This window comes from Elephantulus edwardii, unplaced genomic scaffold, assembly GCF_000299155.1.
Source record: "Elephantulus edwardii isolate Elephantulus edwardi_28Jun2011 unplaced genomic scaffold, EleEdw1.0 scaffold00185, whole genome shotgun sequence".
In the NCBI taxonomy this organism is placed as follows: Eukaryota; Metazoa; Chordata; class Mammalia; order Macroscelidea; family Macroscelididae; genus Elephantulus; species Elephantulus edwardii.
The window spans coordinates 839,183-850,798 of NW_006399935.1; the positions used below are offsets into that span (position 1 = coordinate 839,183).

Consider the following 11,616-nt stretch of genomic DNA (forward strand, 5'->3'; position numbering starts at 1 on the left):
AAACAATACCATTCACAATAGTTAATCACAAGATTAAATACTTGGGAGTAAATTTAACCAGAAGCACAAAGGATCTAGTCAAAGAAAATTACAAAACATATACTACAAGAAACAAAAAAAGACCTGGAGAAGTGGAAGAATATCCTTTGCTCATGGATAGGAAGGCTCAATATTGTGAAACTGGCAATACTACCGAAGACAATTTACATGTTTAATGCAATCCCAATACAAATACCAACCCCATTCTTCTATGAGATGTAAAAGACAATCTCCAGTTTCCTTTGGGATGTAAAGAAGCTCTGAATAAGCAAAACACTCCTTAAAAATAGAAGTAAGTTGTTATTCTTAGGTTGAGTTAGTGCCTATTCACATTGTTGTTGTTATGTGCCATCACATCAACTATGACTCATAGAGATCCTACAACAATTGCTCCGAATCCTCCCCTATCTTGAGCCAATCTCACTGTCTCTGATACACCTTCCCCCATAACCCCAGTCATTGTGTTAATTCATCTCATCTGGAATCTTTCCTCTCCTGTGCTGTCTCTCCATCCTTCCAAGTATGATGTGCTTCTCCAACGACCAGTCCTTCCTGGCCACATGCCCAAGATATGTGAGATGGAGTTTCAAACTCCTTGCCTCCAAGGAGCAACCTGATTTGACCCTCTCCAGTTAGACCTGTTTGTTCTCTTGGCAGTCCATAGTATGTTCAATACCCTCTTTCAGAACCACAACTGAGAGACATCAATTCTTCTCTGTCATTCTTTGTTATTGTCTAGCTCTCTGATGCATAGCAAAGGATTGCAAAGACTTTGGCTTAGATCAACCACCCTTAGACTCTGTGTTTTTACTCCTAACCTTATATACAACAGAACGAAACATTCTCCGACCCGAGCCATCCTCAGAATTACTACTGTGCTTGAGACCTTTGCTGCCATCACCGTGTCAATCTATGTGCTCTTTTTTACTGACCTTCTGTTTAGTAAAGCATCGTGTCCTTCTTTGGGGAAGGGCCCTCCTGACAACATACCCAGAGTATGCGAGACAAAGTTCCACTATCCTTGCTTTTAACATCCTGGCTGCATTTCATCCAAGACAGATTTATTCATCTTTCTGCTAGTCCAGTCAGTTCTTCATCAACACCATCATTCACATGGATCAGTTCTTTCCAACCTTCCTTATTCCTTGAGCAGTTTATAATCCACAATCCTTGGCCTGAAGTGAATCTGATCCCTCCCTGTGTCTCTGTGGTCAATCTCTGCATCTGTCCATGCTAACTCCCTCATTCATGATTGCCTGGATCCACACAGTTAAGCCAGATGAACCTTCCCATCTCAGGATTCTCAGCTCGACCACATCTGCAAAGTCCTTATTGTCAAGTTAGGTAACATTTTCACAGGGATTAGAATGTGGATATCATTGGGGACTTTATATATCTGCTAAAGAGAAGGGTATTAAACTTACCATGGACTGCCAAGAGAACAAACAGGTCTGTCTCGTAGAGGGTGAAACCTAGGTTCTCCTTGGAGGCTAGGATTCTTCTTTCCATCTTTTTTCAAATACAGTTTTATTTTTAAAAAAGAAAATTTAAAGTTTAACAATGATAAGAGGTGGCGACATTGTGGAGAAACAAACTCTTTTTCACTGTTGGTGGGAGTGTAAAATGGCACAACCACTATGGAAGGCTGTACGGTGCTTTCTCAGAAAGCTGGAAATAGGAATACCATTTTTACCCAGCAATTCCACTACTGGGAATATGCCCTAAAGAATTCAGAGCTGCCACCCAAACAGATATATACACACCCATGTTTATTGTTGTGTTGTTCACAATATTAGAGAGATAAAAACAACCCAGGTGCCCATCAACAAATGAACTGATAGAGAAGCTGTGGTATATTTCCACAATGGAATACTATGCAGCACTGAAAAAACAAGGAACTCATAAAATATTATACAAAATTAGTGACCCTGGAGGACATTATGCTGAGTGAAATATCTCAGTCTAAAATGACAAATATGGCATAAAGCCACTGTTCTAAAACAGGACTGACATGGGGGTTGGAGGGAAACTAAGAAAAGAGGGGATAAATAATGTACATTGCATTGAAACAGATGAGGGAAAGAACTGTTTAAAAGACATATATGACTAGGTATTATTTGTATGACAATAGTCCAGAATAAGAACTGCATAGCAAAGTGGACTGGAGGAAGGTGGAGTAAATTATGCAATAAGAAAAGAATTTTTTTTTCAAAGAGAAAAGTGAACTGTGGTGGGTGGGTCAGGGAGGAAAATGTGCAACAATGAATGAATAGAAATCTAAGTTCTTCTATAAACTTCTGTTAAAATCTCAATTTAAAAAAAGGGGGAAATGGTGAGAGGCCAACCTTGTCAAGGGAAGGACGACCCATTTTCTCCCTTAAGAACCTCCCAGAGTAGCCAGAATCCACTAAGACTTATTCCCATTTCCCATGGATCTGCTGGTGCCAATTTCCCCATGATTCTAAGTTTCCCAATTAAAAAGGGCAGCAGCTGCCCCAGGAGTAGAGCTTAAAGACAAGAAGAGATAGGAAAGGGGAAATAGAGAGGAATGGAGGCCTTTTTGGAAATTGCAAACACTGTCACACGAAATGCAAAGTGTTGAATGGGAAGGCAATTCTAGAGTTGCACTTTTCTACCCATTGCCACCAACATCTTCCGATGTTCTTGCCTCTGGTTGTGGAGGCTAGGATTTTGAAGCTCCGTCTCACATTTGGGCATCTGACCAGGAGGGACTGATCCTTGGAGAAGGACATCATGCTCTGAAGGGTAAGTGCAAGAGAGGAAGACCTCAGAAGAGATGGACTGACACAGTAACTGGGGCAATGGGGATAGGCATGTCAGAGTCAGTGATACTGGCTCAGGATAGAGCAGGCTTCAGAGCTGTTATACGTGGGACGGGCATCAGTCACAGGGAACCCGATGGCATATAACAACAAGAACAAAGATTTTCTATGGAAACTTTGTAGCATAGTTTGTGATATATCTGGTTGCTGACCAAAAGGATAGTAGTTTGAATCCACCAGGCACTGTGAGGAAGACAGATGACCAGTCTCCTCTTCTAAATAGTTACAGTCTCAGGAGCTTGATGGAGGGTCATTATGAGTCAAAACTGAGCAGTGGAAGGAGTCTCTGGGTTGAGAAAACATGTAAGCATTTAACTCCTACCCAAAGGCTGGTAGTTCAGACTCACTCAGAGGAGCCTCAGAAGAAAGGTCTGGCAATCTGCTTCCAGAAGATTCTTTTCCTGGCAAACCCTGTGGATCCACAGCACCCTGTGCACTATGAGTCAACATCCACCTGAATATTTTGTCTCCTCTTTACTTCATAGGGAGCTCTGGAGAATTGGTGGTAAGGCTTTCACTGCCAACACAAAGGTTCACGGTTCGAATCCACCAGCTGCTCTGAAGGAAAAAGATGGGCAATCTCCCCCTGAGGGATTTAATGCCTCTGAAAACCTGCTGGAGGGTCAGCTATGTGTCAGTTCTGACTCAATGGCACACAAACACAACAACAACACAGGAAGAGATTGCCCATCCTTCTTCAGCAGGTAGCCATCTCATAGGCCACCAGAGCTCCTGGCATGTCCAATCTCAGGATCCAGGAGAAGGAAAGCACAGCTAAGCCACCTGATTGGCTGCAGGCAGGCAGCCAGGACAAAAGTGTTCAGGACTTGAACCAGGAGCCTTGAGAGCACAGTGGTAGTGCAGCTGTAAACCCCTGGCTGCTAATGGAAAGACGGGGGCAGCTTCCAGCTCCACAATTCACGACCCAGAGCTAATCTAATCTGTCAACAGGGGACAGTCCTGAGATTTACTGTCATAAAATCACAACCTAGGAAACAAGTGGTCTGTGGAAGGGTTCCACAGGACAGGAAGAACCCAACGTCCCTCTCCTGCTGTCCTGGGCCAGCGGACACCACTCAACCCTGGGCTGTGCCACCGCCCAAGCCAACACATTCCCTGCCCCACTGTCTGACCTGATGATTCTTCAAACCCCTGTATTTGTATATGCCCACCGTCCGCAACTTGGGGCCAGCATGACTCGTGAACTGGGCCAAGTCTCCAAGCTTTGGCCCCAAGTGGCCGTGGTTTCCTCTGAAGTGTCCAGCTGTCTGGTCTACAGAGCGCATCCCAGTTGCTGGCCACAAGTGGGACACAGAAAGATCACAACTTGTGTAGGGAACTGGGGCAACACCTGGGCAAAGGGAGTACTGAAAAAGGCAAGAGATGAGGCAAGGGTGTGACGTGGGTGGCTGGCCGTGCTCCAGGGTGGCATGAGTAGGGCTGAAGTTGGCACCCTGGATGCACCCTGCCTGGGCCGTTCAGTGCAACTGCGGGGAGCGGTCAGCACGGGTCTCAGCTGCTCCTCGTCCACGGGCCTCGCCACTCTTGGTGCCAGCTGTCTGTGCTCCAGGTAAGTGACTGCACCCCATCATCACATTGGTGGGGCTCTCCCATCCGTGCCCCACCTAAGGCCCCTGCCCTCACCTCTGAGGAAGCTGAACAACAGGGCTGGTTCTCGAAGGCAACCAGGAGCTCAGGTTGTGGAGGACTTAGGGTGAAGCCATCCGTGTGGCACCTGGGAATGCAAAAGCAATGCCACACTGTCACCAGTGAATCCGTCCTGGGGCAAAGGATGTGCCAGAACCGGGATCCCTGCACAGTGAAGCGATATAGAGGGCTGGTGGCCACATGGAAAGAGAAAGTGGAGCCCTTCACCTTGTGCCTGATGCTGGAATAGGTCTCATCACAGAGATGGGGAAAGGTAGGGGTGATGGGATTGAGTCAAGGAAGGATTCTCAACCACCATCTAGGCCAGTTTCCAGCTGTCTCAAGGGGTCTGTGGGCACACAAAACCATGGAAAACACACACACACACACCCCACTGCCCCATTTGTTTGTCTGCAGAGCTCAGAAAGCTTGTTTGCAGGGCTTTGGGGTGATAAAGGGCCATGAGGGGAAGGGGATGCTTTCAACAAGTTAGGGCTGTGATTGTGGTTTAAGAGGCTCTGAGGCCACTGTATGCAGGACTGCGCGCAGAGACCTGGCTTGGACTGTGCCAAGGGCACCAGATGGACTTCCTTCTGTACTAAGAGAGTCTGGATTCCTGCCCACTCAGAAATATGGTGCCAGGAAGGTGCATCCAGGAGACGTCTGACTCATCGTCTCCAGCTGGTAAAGCGCCTTGGGAGCCTCTGGCTCGTCTGGGAGGGACCTGCACACGGATTCCCTTTCTTTCTTCCGTCCTATTACAATTTCTGAGATCTCTAGGGTGTGCAGGACAGGGTGAGGCTCAGATGGGTTCACAGGGTCACTATCAGTGGACGCCACTTTGACAGACGGCACTGAACTATGACATTATCAATATAAACACCCCTAAACACGCTTTATTTGTAAAAGTATGTTGTTAATATTTGCTGTGGAGTCAGAACTGACATACAGCTGACCCTCCAGCGGATTTTCAGAGGCTGTGAATCTGCCCCAGGAAGAGATTGCTTATCTTTCTCCCTCAGAGCAGCTGGAGGATTTGAACCGCCTCCCTTTGGGTTGGCAGCACAACTCCTAAAATCTAGGCCGCCAGGATGAGTGAAACACAAAGGAAGTTGGCCGATGCCCTGTGATAACTCACATTTGAGGATTTTATCGGCTGACCATGCTTCCGTGCTTATTGTAGCCACTGAAAGCACAGAAAAGCCTCTGGTGCTTTCTCTTATTTCTCCAAATTTTTTTTTCTTCTATCACATTTGCTTCCTAGCGGCTTTAGTGGCTCTAGTTACAGCCGTGTTGTCTGCTGTTTCTGTTCGGTGCCATCAAGTTGAACATGAGTCGTTGAAATGATGAGGGTGGCACAGCATAGGACACAGTTCAGATCTATTGTTCATAGGGTTGCTGTGCGTCATACTCGACTCAAAGGTACATAACAACAAGTAGATAAAGTTGTACTGCCAACAAAATGCAAGTGTTGGAACTCCACCAGTTGCTTTGCCAAACCGAAGATGAGTGGCTCCAATTCCCCAGCTGATCTGCAAAAAAAAGGTGGGCAGTGTCCTCCCATGCCTCTGAAAGCCACGAGGGGATCAGCCAGGAGTCTGTTCTAAGTTGATTCATTCCATCACCAACGAATCCTATTTTAATTCTATTTATCTGATTTCCTTGATCCCCTGCCTTTTTTGTCTCTGCTTTGGGATACAAATTGACCACTTGATCTCATATCGTTGCTTTTAATTTTGATTTTTTTTTTGTTGTTGCTGGTCCTAATAGTTTATTATTAATCACCGACTACTGTGCCTCCATGAGTGGGCTCTGGGAAGGGGGGGGTCACTATTCATTAGTTCTCCCCAACACGGGAAGAATAGTGCAGGAAAAGGCCTAGCCCAAGCCCCGAGGGTCCCAGATCCGAGTTTCAACAGAACAGGTCTGGCCTTTTCCTGGGTCAGTATAGGACACCCAGGCAAGGGCACAGGTGGGGACAGAGGGCCCCGACTTGGCCTCTGCCTGCCAGTCTAGTTGTGTTTGGAGAAGTATTCCTTGTTGGCATCCACGTTGGGCTTGATCGTGTCACTGCCGGGCTTCCAGCCAGCGGGACATACTTCCCCATGCTCATCTGTGTACTGGAAGGCCTGGACCAGCCGCAGAGCCTCTTCCACGGAACGCCCCCCAGGCAAGTAATTGACTGTGATCTGACGAAGGATACCCTTGCCATCGATGATAAAAAGGCCCCTGTAAGCAACGCCCTCATCTTCCTTCAGCACACCATAATCAAGGGACAAGCTTCTTGTCACATCTCCAGCAAGGGGATGTTCAGAGGGCCCAAGCCTCCCTCCTTGCGGGACGTGTTGATCCCAGGCAGATGCGTGAACTGCAAGTCCACGGAGACCCCCAGCACCTCGCAGCCTAGCTTGCGGAAGTCGCCTGCATGCTCGCTGAAGGAGATGATCTCGGTGGGGCACACGAAGGTGAAGTCCAGCGGGTAGAAAAAGAGCACCGCATACTTCCCTTTGTAGTCGGAAAGCTTCATCTCCTTGAAGCGCCATCCACCACTGCAGTGGCCTGGAAGCTGATGTGCGCGTTGCCAAGAGGCCATGACTGAAAGCTGCGTGGGGTAAGGCCGAACACGCGGATAGGAGCCTAATTTTGATTTTTAAAGTGCACAGGACCCGTAGACCATAACTGACACCCGACCATAACTGACACCCAAGCAGATATATGCACACCCATGTTTATTGTGGCTTTTGTTCATAATAGCAAGGAGTTGGAAACAACCTCAGTGCCCATCAACAAATGAATGGATAAAGAAGCTGTGGTATATTCACACAGTGGAATACTATGCTGCATTGAAAACAAGGAACTCATGCAATATTTTTCAAAATGGGTGACCCTAGAGGACATTATGCTGAGTGAGGTATCTTAGTCACAAAAGGACAAATACTGCACGGTGCCCCTATTGTAAAGCAGGACTGACATTGGGGTTTAGGGGAGACTGAGAAAGATGGGTTAAATAATGTATACTGCATTGAATCAGATGAGGGAGAAAACTGTTTAAAATATGTGAACAGGTGTTTTTGTCGTGATGGGAGTCCAGAGCAAAGGCTGCATAGTGGAGTAGACCTAGGGGGAGGGATTGTAAAGTAATCAAAGAATTTTTCTTTTACTTTTTCAAGAGGGTAGTGTACTAGGGGGGAGGGGAGGGAGGGGAGAAAAGTGCAACAATGAAGGAATAGAAATTCAAAGTCTCTGTAAATTTTCATGGAAGTGAATTGTAAATTTAAAAATATTAAAATAAAAAAAGATATTCAACCATTCAGGAGTTAAAATATGATCAAGTACTAATGAATCAGTGGGTTGACTCAGTAACTCGAGGAATGGGACTAGGTCTGTTGGAGATGAGGAGATTGGCTCAGGGTAGGACAGAATTCAGAGCTATTGTACACAGGGTCACGATGAGTCACAGATGACTCAACAGAACAACAGCCTATTATTGAATTGAAAGTTGATCTCCAAGAATGGGTTCACTTCCTGGTTTAAAGGATGCCTTGAGGCAACAAAACAGCACAGCTTTCAGCATCACAGCAACACCACCAAGGTATGACAAAGTGACAGACGAGTGATAGATTATCCAGTACAGTCACCCATGATGGGCAGGTCTCAGCAGCACGTCCAGACTAAGACAACCAAGAAGCAGGACTGGCCATTCACTTCTGAAACAACAAACAGGCTCTCGAAAATCCCATGAATAGCATTGAAACATTGCTCAGTATAGTGCTGGAAGAGGATCCTCTTACACTGGAGCTCTAAAACATGACTGAGTGAAAGCTGCTTCCTTAAAATAAAACTTCATGTCATCCTGTCAGAACCAACTCACAGCTAAGCCTTCATTGTTTCTGAGGTTGTAAATCACACAAGAGGAGTCTGCTCATCTTTCTCCCACAGGACTGATGGTGGATTTAAAGCACCAGAGAGACCCACTAGTTAAGTCAGCAGTGCAGCTCCCTACGGACAGTCTCCCCAGACCTACCTCTTCAAGACAGATCAGGCTTTATGATTTGAATGAGGTGAAGTTTTCACCCAGTGGAGGACCTTCATTTGCTGATGTGGCAAGACTCAAAATGGGGAGAAACAGCAGCAAATATCTATTAGTAACTAGAATGTGGACTGTACATAGTATGGATCTAGGACAATTAGAAGATGTAAAAAATGAAGTGGAACACTTGAAGATCGAAAGCCCAGGCATTACTGGGCTGAGATGGCTGGGAAGTGGCTATTATGAGTCAGATAATAATACAATCTACTATGTAATCGGTAGCGTCAGGATGGATGGTGAAGAGATTGAGATTGTTCACAGCTTCAGTTTGCTCAGCTCCACAGTCAACACTCTTGGCACCAGTAGCCAGGAAATCAAAAAACGTATCGCAATGGGAAAGTCTGCGGTTAGGGACCTCTCTAAAGTACTCAAGAGCAACGGTGTCTCTCTGGAGACTAAGGTCTGCCTGATACAGGCCATGGTTTTTGCAATCACTTGTTATGCATCAGAGAGTTGGACAATGACTAGGGAGGATAGAAGGAGAATTGACGCCTTTGAGCTGTGGTGCTGGAGAAGAGTATTCAATGTACCATGGACTGCCAAGAAAACAGATTCATTGTAGAGAGGATTAAACCAGGCTGCTCCTTGGAGGCAAGGATTCTGGGGCTTCGTCTGACATACTTTGGACATGTTGTAAGGAGAGACAGGTCTTTAGAGAGGGACATCATGCTGGGCAGAGTGGAGGGACGGCGCAGGAGGGGAAGACCCTCTATGAGGTGGATTGATTCAGTGACTGGGGTAATCGGGATGGGTGTGTCAGAGGCAATGAGATTGGCACAGGATAGAGCACAGTTTAGGGCTGTTGTACATAGGGTCACTATGAGTCGTAAACTACTCGACGGCACATAACAACAACAATTATTCAGTCATGATAAAATGAAGACGAATGGTGTGATATTAATAGAAGGTATTTCAAAGACTATCCTGAATTACTTGCTAGGCATCTGAAAGCTTGACAGTGACTAGGGATGATAGCAGAACAATTGATGCCTTTGAGCTGTGGTGCTGGAGAATAGTATTAAACATACCACAGGCTGCTAGGAGGACAAACAGGTGCATCCTGGAGAGGGTGAAACCAGGCTACTCCTTGGAGGCTAAGATTCCAAAGTTCTGTCTTACATACTTTGGTCATATTGCAAGGAGGGACCAGTCCTTGGAAAGGCACATCATGCTTGGAAGGGTGGAGGAACAGTGCAGGAGAGGAGGACCCTGGATGAGATGAGTTGATTCAGTGACTGGGGTAATGAGGGTGGGTGTGTTGGGGACGATGAGGAAGGCTCAGGACAGAGCAAGGTTCAGAGCTATTGTACATAAGGTCACTATGAGCCGCAAGTGTCTCAACAGCATTTAACAACAACAACAACGTCTTGAAGTACAATGCTATCAATGATAGAAAGATATCCATATGCATACAAGTAATTTGTTAATACAACTATAATTCTGACTGTGGAACATACCAAGATCAAGTTAAAATTGAAGTAAATGAAAACAAGTCCATGTGAGCCAAAATATACATCACTGAGTGTATCCTACCTGAATTTGAAAACCATCTCCAGAATAGATTTGATGCTTTGAACACTAATGTCTGAAGACTAGACAAGTGGGGGAGGATATAATCCATGAAGAAAGCAAAGAGTCATTACAAACACAGGAAAGGAAGGATGGATAAGATCTCAGAAGATACTTTGAAACTCACACTGAAACATGCTGTTGTTGATGTACCTATGAGTCATAATGATTCTATGAACAATTACTGTGAATCCTGCTCTATCCTGAGCCAATCTCACTGTCTTTGACACACCTACCTTCTTTTCTCCTGACATGATGTCAATCCACCTCATCAGGGGTCTTCCTCTCCTGCACTATGCCTTAACCTTCCTAAGCATGATATCATTCTCCAAAGACTGGTCCCTTCTGGCAACATGCCCAAAGTATGTAAGATGGAGTCTTAAAGTCCTTGCCTTTAAGGAGAAGCTTGGTTTCACACTCTTCAGGACAAACCTTTTCTCTTAGCAGTCTATGGTATGCTCAGTACTCTTCTCCAGCACCACAACTCAAAGACATCAATTCTTCTATCATCCTTGGTCACTGTCTAGCTTTCTGTAACTGCAAAGACCATGGCCTGGGTCAGTTGTACCTTAGTCTCTAGACTAGTCTCCTTGCTCTTCAGCACTCTGGAGAGATCCCTGACAGCAGATTTTCCTAATGCAATTCGTCTTCTGATTTCCTGACTACTGATGCCGAGAGTGTTCATTGTGGAAACAAGCAAGCTGAAATTGTTAATATCAACCACCTATCATGATGCTGCCAATTGGTCCAATGGTAAGAATATTCATTTTCTTGATATTCAGCATCAATCCATATTACAAACTATAGTCTTGATCCTCTGCAGCAAGTGCTTCAGGCCCTCCCTCATCAATTTAAGCAAATAAGGTTGTGTCATCTGCATAAAACAAGTTATTGATGAGTCTTCCTCCAATTCAGAAGCCACATTCTTCCTTATAAAGTACAACCTCCCAAATGATCTTTTCAACATATAGATTCAAAAAGTATGGAGGAACAGGGTACAATTCAGGATCAGGACCAACAGGCTCAAGATCAGGAAGCATCGAGGCAAACGTTCCTTCGTCAGTGCATGATGGCTCTGTCAGCTCCTCTCGCATGAAGACCTCCTCTCAACCCTTGAGGATGGATGGATGGAAAAGTGGATGGATGAGTGGATGGGAGTGAGTGGATGGATAGATGGATGGGTTCTTGAGTGGAGTAGTAGGTGGCTGGCTGGCTTGGTAGGTAGATGATTGGATGGATAGATGGTGGATGGATGAGTGGATGGAGAGACAGGTAGACAGATGATTGGCTGAGTGAGACGAGGAGTAGATGGTTGACTGAAGGGGTAAATAGGTAGATGGGTGGATCATGGGTAGGGAAATAGATGGATAGATGGCTGGAGGGATGAGAGAGCTGAAGAGTAGGTGTATCGATGATTGGTTGAGTAGG

General features: G+C 45.7%; 1 pseudogene; it reads right to left on the reverse strand.

The window, feature by feature from the left end:
- Positions 1-6,541: 6,541 nt before the first annotated feature.
- Positions 6,542-10,442, reverse strand: LOC102870876 (annotated as a pseudogene).
- Between the last annotated feature and the right edge of the window lie 1,174 nt (positions 10,443-11,616).